At 44.6% G+C, this 8212-nt stretch overlaps 1 protein-coding gene across 4 annotated transcripts in view; it reads right to left on the reverse strand.

Moving 5' to 3' along the window:
- Positions 1–731: 731 nt before the first annotated feature.
- The window catches only part of prox1a (prospero homeobox 1a), a 59354-nt gene continuing 51873 nt past the window's right edge, over positions 732–8212 (reverse strand). For 3 of the 4 annotated variants that reach the window (XM_080745217.1, XM_080745219.1, XM_080745218.1), the window contains one exon: positions 732–8212. This exon is cut by the window's right edge and continues 355 nt beyond it. The gene's annotated coding sequence lies outside the window, so the exon portion shown is untranslated. The other variant, XR_013962865.1, reaches the window with a different exon arrangement.

Below are 8212 nucleotides of genomic sequence, written 5' to 3' on the forward strand. Positions count from 1 at the left end.
GTCTACGTATCTGTGTGAGCGCCATGCTCGCTCGTGATTTTAGGCCAATGAGAGAGCATGTATAGTTCAGTAGTTGTGTGGGAGGCCTGTGTGAAGACAACTAGAGAACCAGAGGTTAGCAGCGCAGAGACCAATCCTCTCTGTGCTTTTAATCAGACAGAGAGCAGAGCATCATTGCCATACAGTCACCACATACATGTGTATTACTGATGACAAACAGCACAGAGCCAGATGTGTACTGTAGCTCATCTTACGACGTGACACGTGCCGAATATAGGCGGCGTCCATCACCGTCGCACGGAGCAGCATAAACTAAGAATATCACCACTGTCGTAGCAGAAACCTCTTATCTCCATATTTAAACTTTTTAATAAATGAATGCCCATCATAATAACGTACGTTACACAGAAGTTTTGGACATATGAGGTTTCCACCCGAGACAATATGGAGTGTGCATTACATGGACTAAATCCTTGACTCAGTTCCCTCTTTCTCTGAACACACACTCATAGGCTATCTATGCGTGCACCATGCGTGCACCATGCGCGCACAGGCACACACACACACACACACACACACACACACACACACACACACACACACACACACACTTTGAGAAAGATGATATAACTATGCAATGTGAAAGGTGATATAAACAAAGGATGAACAGGGGACGTTTTCAGTTCTCTTTTTCAATTTTATTTTGTGTTTTTGTGTGTGTACGCGCGTGCGTGTGTGTGTGTGTGTGTGTGTGTGTGTGTGTGTGTGTGTGTGTGTGTGTGTGTGTGTGTGTGTATTTTTTAATCATTTTGCACAAGCTTGCATATATACTGCACATACATTCAGTTCATAGAGGGTGAAGGCACGAAAGGCGATTTGACTACTGGTTGTATCTGTGGGCAGGGCCAAAGCAATACAAGGGGGGAAAAGAAATCTGGATAAAGTATTACAAAACAAAGAAAACAAACGCTTCAATTTAGTTTGAACTTTCTTCTAGCCCACCCTCGTCCCCGCCCAGGAACAAAAAAACATAACAACCTCTCTTAATGCCGTCACTCTGTTCCATTTTAGCTGCCAAAGATCTCTATTTTTGTTAATTCTCTGAATTGAATGAGTGTGCTAAAATACTATTTTCTTTCCTTCTTCTTTTTTGTGTTTAAATGTACGTTTAGGTACTGTAGGTAGGTATGTTTAAAATCTTTTAAAGTCACATCTACTTAATGAAATGCAGTACAAGCCTTCCCTGTTTGAAAAATTAAAAATAAAATAAAAGAACATCAAATAAATTAGGATAAATTAAACCAATAAATTACAAAATCCGCAAGACAAATCGACACCAATAACAGAAAAAAAGAAAAGCTCCAACCAGCCAATGTGGTGAGTAAAGTTTTACATTTAGGGTTTGTTGAGTAACTATTCAGATTGTGGCTGAAACATGGTCTATTCCAGTTGTATTTACTGCACTAGAATGGAATAATGTCGTCTTACAAAAAGCATAAACGAAAAGAGAAAAAAACACTATTTACATAACATATTGCTAAGTAATACAAAGGCAGTATTTATCACCATAAGTTCACATCATTGATATTTACAAAAAAAAGAGAGAAGCACAATAATAAAAACTCAAAATAAAACTACTATTGAAATCATTGAGAAGTTCCCCCTCCCCCCTCCCCCCCTTTCAAACAGGTCAGAAAACTAATGAGTGGATAATTATCACAATGCACACGCACACGCACACACACACACACGCATACACACGCACGCAAACACACACAAACACACAGAGCCATCATTTAATGAGAATCATTTACATGTCAGAATGGTACTCCCGGGGGTGGGGGAGGGGGAGGGGCCACAGTGTTGAGAATTGTGTCACTCAGTAGTTCACAGGTTCTCAAAATCACTCCCACAAACATACTGTACACACGCACGGCACGCACGCACGCACACACACACACACACACACGCACGCACACGCACGACAGTCAAAATGCTAACGTGTACACATAGACCTCCACAACAGTATATTTAACCATTAGTCCCGTTAATAACCATAGTCCCGTTAAAACTATAATAAACGCTCTGACGCTCGCCCCATAACCAGAGCATTCGGGGACAAAGAGTCTCTCTCTTTACTCTCTCTCTCTCTCTCTCTTTCTCCCGGGTCATATCTAGCCTGGTGTGTGTCTGCCCTTGCGTTGGCATCCCCTGCCAACAGGGGCACTCATTCTCTGACATCATCATAACCCGTCCGCCGCTTGTGCTGCTCGGTACGCCGTGTTCTCCGTCAGCAGAAAAATGAAAGAAATGGATGCTGGTGCAACTTCAAGGGCAACCGCTGAGGGGGAACAGTCAGGCTTCCGTTTTATAAAAGGCATGGTGGGGTGCCCGCGGCGGCACGGCAGGAAAAGTCACCCGCTCCTCTGCGCGGTGAAATATCCTTAAGTTAACTCGTGTACTGGACCCAGGTGGACCTCCTCTTATACTGTGGGATTTTACCGTGTGTCAATTTGGACAAGAGGATGGGACGATAAGTGATATTATTGTTTATCGCGATAAAAAAAACACGCACGATAATCGTATCGTGGATGAATAATCGTGAAGTCGTCCTCCGTCATTCACTGGGATCAATTCGACTTTTATTTGCCGAGCTGCATATCCAGGACCACTTCTTAAACCCTCTATTGGTAAAACTTACGTGATATCAAATGTTCATATCGTCCCATCCCTAATTTGGACAAGAGGATGTTTGAGACAGTCAGAGAGAATGTGATCCCCCCACCCACGCACACACAAATTAACGCGCGCTCACGCACACACACACACACGCGCGCGCACGAACGCACGCACGCACAACACGCACACACTTTTCCTACATTACAATTCCCTCACCCTTCTAGTTTACCTGACTTTCGCCAGATGGTGGCAGCATTGCGTTGCATTGCTTTACCATCTGGGCTCGGTCCGCCAGCGTTGATAACACTCGTAAAGTCCCGGGCCGGACCAATCAGTGGCAGCTATGGGCGGGCTCTGAGCGGCTCTGAGCCAATAGAGTGACGTTGCCTGAGTGCATGACGTTGCCTGTCTGCAACGTCATGCAGACAGGCCAATATGAGTGGTTGGAGTTGGCACTCCCAGACTGTGATAGAAACGGCCACATCCAATCACCTGCTACAGAAATTCAAAAAATGGCCCGCCCCTTAGATAGAGTCTGGCCGAGAGATCCCAGATGTAAGGCAGAGCGTTACGCACTGCTGCAACTATCTGGCGAAAGTCAGGTTACCTTCTAGTGGTTTAAGTGATAATAGAAAACTGTACAACTATAGGGCCTGTGCTTAGTTTTTTTCCCTCCAGACAGTATTTACAGTAGCAACAATAGTGTTTCATAGTCTCTGAAAAACTGATTCCGTGACTTCTTTCTTTTCTGATCTAAGCATGATGAGCCACCCACACACGGTACAAAACAAACAGCAAAGAAATCCAAAATGAAAATGCTTCACAAAACTCACAGGAAAAACAGAAAAAAACTAAATCTACAGCTACTGCTATTCTATAAACAAATCACTTTTTTTTTCATTCAACAGATTCAAACAAAGCATTCACTGAAAATACCCTCAATATTGCCGTTGTTTTTTTTGTGCCTTCTCACAACAGTAAATATATATATTCTTTTTCTTTTTCTCCATAGATTTGTATTTAACAATTCTTAAAAAGGAAAAAAAAGGCTACGTATTTCAAAGACGTTAACCTTTAAGAATCAAACACCCCAACAAAGGAAAAAACGAAAGAACAAATATTTGCAGTACAGGTATTTAAAGGTCTCGCTAATCCCTTTTGCACCACAAGTCCTCATTATCCTGAATTAATCTTTTTAGGCGCAGGAACTATTTAGCTTTAGGGTGGGGTTGCAGGGTGGGGGTGGTGGTGGTGGTGGGACTGGGGAGTGATAATAATCTGCGCAACAGATAAAAGTGTCCCTCCTTTCTCCTTTGTTTAGTGTGTCTTTAGAGGCCCTTGGCTGGTGCTTTGAGACTCCGAGACAAGAGGACTCCCTAGACCGTCCTGCAGTGAGAAATGTGCCTGACTTCCTCTCTCATAGGACCGGGGATCTTAAGAAGAAGAGCTCTGTCCGGGGAGGGGGGGTGGAGGTGGAGGTGGTGTTGGGGGACATAATAATAAAGGGAGTAGCTCTCCGTCTTTCTCTATCTGCTTTTGTCAGGCTGCTTTGTCTCGTCTTTACAAGTCAGCAGGTTAAGCAACCTGCTCCTTTTGATCTTTTGTATCGCACGCACACACACACACACACACACACGCACGCACGCACACACACACACACACACACACACACACACACACAGAAAGCTGAGGTCGGGTCGCCAAGGCAGGGGCAATGACCAGACACACACACACACACACACACACACACACACGCACGCACACGCACGAACGCGGCAGGCACGTCCTTTCAGTGCTTAAAACTTACCTCTTCAAAGGGCAGCTAACCCTAACCACTTCTTAAAACACAGTATCACAAACAAAGCGTGAGAGGGCAGATCAAAGTAGCATCACACCATACATCGACGCAATCAACTCAAGTGGAAAATCTGGGATAATCTCACAGGTAGAAAAAAAAAGGAATGGCGTGTGTTTTTTTTTTGTGAGGGGCCTTTTTTTTGCCTTTTGTTTTTTACACTTTAATGGAAAACGCACCACGGGAAAAAAATAATAAAGACGAACGGCAGATCTCCAAACCCGCCCGGTGTGTGTGGGATATAGGGAAGTGAAACGAAGGGTTTCAGGTGCGCTTCGCCTTTCTCGCCTCGGCGTCTTTTGTCCCTGCTGCTCTTTGTGGTTGATGAGAGCTGAGCGCCTCCATCCCCCTGTGGGCTGGGAGATCACCTCCGACCCCGCATTGTTGGCTGAGAGGAGCGGATCACGCAGAGGCAGGTGAACGTGCAGGGGTGTCACATCAAATTCTGGGCCCTGGGTACAAGTATTCACTCACATTTTGTGCTTTAACAATTGAAAAATAGCATATATACAAGCTCACAGCGCGGCACCGAGTGCCGCGCTGCGAGCTTGTAGATCTGCTATTTTTGAAAAATCGTGAACAGTCATAGGTTTTTCAAATCCTTTTGAAAAACCTATGTTTCTATGTCATTGGTGCTCGTTTTCATGTGATGCATTTGGCCACGGACCCCCATCCCCCCCAAGAAGCAAAATTTGAGTTACAAATGTTTGCTTAAAAATTACATACAGTATATTCAAAAATGTGCACATATTTTCACGACTTTTCAAAAATAGCAGATCTACAAGCTCGCTGTGAGCTTGTAGATCTGCTATTTTTCAATAGCTAAAGTATAAAATAATTCCAGGCCCCTCCACCTTGGGCCCTAGTAACTCAGTCCCACTTATACCCCCCCCCCTTGTGACGCCCCTGTGAACGTGGATGGAAGGAACAGTGTGTGTGTGTGTGTGTGTGTGTGTGTGTGTGTGTGTGTGTGTGTGGTGGGGCACTACATGAAACGGAATTATAAAATAAATGAACGCCCATGTTTTTTAGTCCACTTTTTCCACCGCCCCCAGCTCGCGTCCATCTATTCATTTCAGTGAGCACCGTTCTCTCTGATGGATATTCCGGTACGACTGCCATTGTGCGAATAGCTTGAATATTTATCATTTACACTTTCTCAGGGTCAAAATGCACCATGTCAAAATAAACAGCTTGGATTCATTTCACAAGAAGGAGGGGGGGGGGGGGGGGGGTTCTGGTAAAAAGCTGCTATCAAAAACAGTCACTGTCTGAAGCCATTACGGTGCATGTTCAGGCATAGATGAGTGGATGAGGGAAGTAATGATTTAGTAGATGGGCCAAACAAATGGCTCTTTAATGCGAGCGGGGTGGTGTACGCGTCCTCTGTTGCTATTTCAATGCTGGAGTGGCTGCGGAAATCTGGCCTTGAAACAACGGCAAGCAATAAAGTGCTTGGTTGATGCACCGTACACCAAAAGGTCACATTGTGTGTGTGTGTGTGTGTGCGCGTGTGTGTGTGTCAATGCGTGTCGGAACAATGCTATGCACCTGTGTCTGTGTGTGTGTGGTGTGTGTGTGTTTGTGTGCGCAGGCGTGCGTGCGTGCGCGGGGCACATGAGTCTGTGCGTTTGTTTTTTGAGGACTAGCTATGTTTGTGTGTCACTGACGTGCATTTGCTTTGCTTGTTTTTTGAGGACTAGCTATGTTTGTGTGTCACTGACGTGCATTTGCATTAGTGCCAAAGTGCTCTCACAGCCTATCCTATCCCTGTCTTAACATGAACGGTAAACTGCGTGCCGTTGGACTGCATCGGCCCGTGCAGGAGGAGCTGGTTAAGTCACACTACAGGATGATAGAAAAGCAACGCCCACCCGGTTTCACCTGCTGCACCCCCCCCATCATCATCATCATACCCGGAAGTTATGCGGGAAGGGAACGCCTACTGAGTGGCAAAAGACTACTTTCTGGCCTTGACAGCCCATACGTCCAAAGTACAGAAAAGTCCTATCTGATTGCATTAAACTAAGTTACACGACGTTAAACTCACTTTGCCACTCGATTTGCCGTTCACTTTATGCATGCACATACCCTCTATATCCACCTAGAGCCTGGTTCAAAAGACTTGTGTGCCGGTATCGTGCTCCGTAAATAGCAGATCCGCAAGCTCTCAACGTGTTACGGCAGCGGCGCGTTGTGAGCTTGGAGATCTGCTTATAGGCAACGCCAGCGTGCAACCAAGAATAGATCAGGCTTTACTTGCATGGTGATAAAAGATAATAAATAAATGAAATGAATTTGAAAATAATAATAATAAAAAGTGAGTGAGACTGCATGGGGAAATATAGGGAGGAAAGTATTAGAGAATCTAAACTCATTTCGAATAATATTAATAATAATAATTTATTTGTTTCTGTAACGTTGTCAAGGGACAAACAAATCTTGAAGTGCCAATCTGTAGCAAGCAATGATGACAGGTCATAATAATAATAATAAGAATCATAATCATAAACAACAGGAATAATAATAATAATAATAATCATAAGAAGAATGTACACCCAATAAACACAACAATGCCCCGTTTGCAGATAAAACACACTTCAAAAATATGGTAGTAGAGCTCAGTAGCTTGTTTCCAAACCAGTCCCACCAGTCCCACAGACCAAGTGCAAACTAGCACCAGCCCAGTCCAGTTCAGACCAGTTCAGTCAATAACGTCAGTAGGCAATGTAGTTATGTGTGTGCGCGTGTGTGCAAGTGTGTGTGTGTGTGTGTGTGTGTGTGTGCGTGCGTGTGTGTGTGTGTGTGTGTGTGTGTGTGTGTGTGTGTGTGTGTGTGTGTGTGTGCTTGCGCATGCGCGCGTGCGTGTGCTGTGTGCTTGTCCTTTCTGGGGACATCTTCAGTAGCAGTAGCGTCTATGGGGCACCTGCCACCGTGCACAGTGGGGACAGTTCATCCAAGAGGGGAGGGGGGGCGGTCCTTAGCGTCATGGTCAAAGTACACTGGGAAGCCAGCCTACGCACGCGCTGTGTGGCTGCTGCTCTTAGCAATGTGAAGCCGGATTTATACCTCGCTGCTGCGCGGCCGGTGTCGCGCAGAGGAAAATAACAGCCGATCCACAAGCTCACAACGCATCACATCAGTCCATGGCGTTGTGAGCTTGTGAACTGACTTGTTTCTTGTAGCGTGACACCGCGCTCGCTCCTGCAAGTAAGTACATCAAGCCCTTAAGTGGTTACAGCCTATTCGGGGACTTTAAATCCTCAGTGTTTACGGGTCCATTTGGTTACATTTGTACACTCTCAGAGTTACAAATGGATAAAATACAACACTGAGGATCTTTACTGTGTAGCTGATCATCATATATGAGCAGGGCAGACAGATAGATGCCTCAACCGTGGAATCCCCCCTCAAAAAGAAAACAAACACACCCATAGATGATCAGAGAGTCTCTTCAGTTCAGATCAGCAGAATAATAGAAATAAAAATGAAATCATAATCATACTCATTGTGATAATCATTATAGGAATAACAACAACATCAACATCTAGGTCATTTTTAGGAACCAACCGCGGAGGCTTCAGATCGGGAATGCTACTTCATAACTTTTTTCATACATTCAAAAAGAATAAACAAAAGAAAGAAAGAAAGAAAATAAAACGAGAAATCAAGAGAAGG

The sequence above is a fragment of the Nannobrachium achirus genome, assembly GCF_963921795.1.
Source record: "Nannobrachium achirus genome assembly, chromosome: 16".
NCBI classification, from domain to species: Eukaryota; Metazoa; Chordata; class Actinopteri; order Myctophiformes; family Myctophidae; genus Nannobrachium; species Nannobrachium achirus.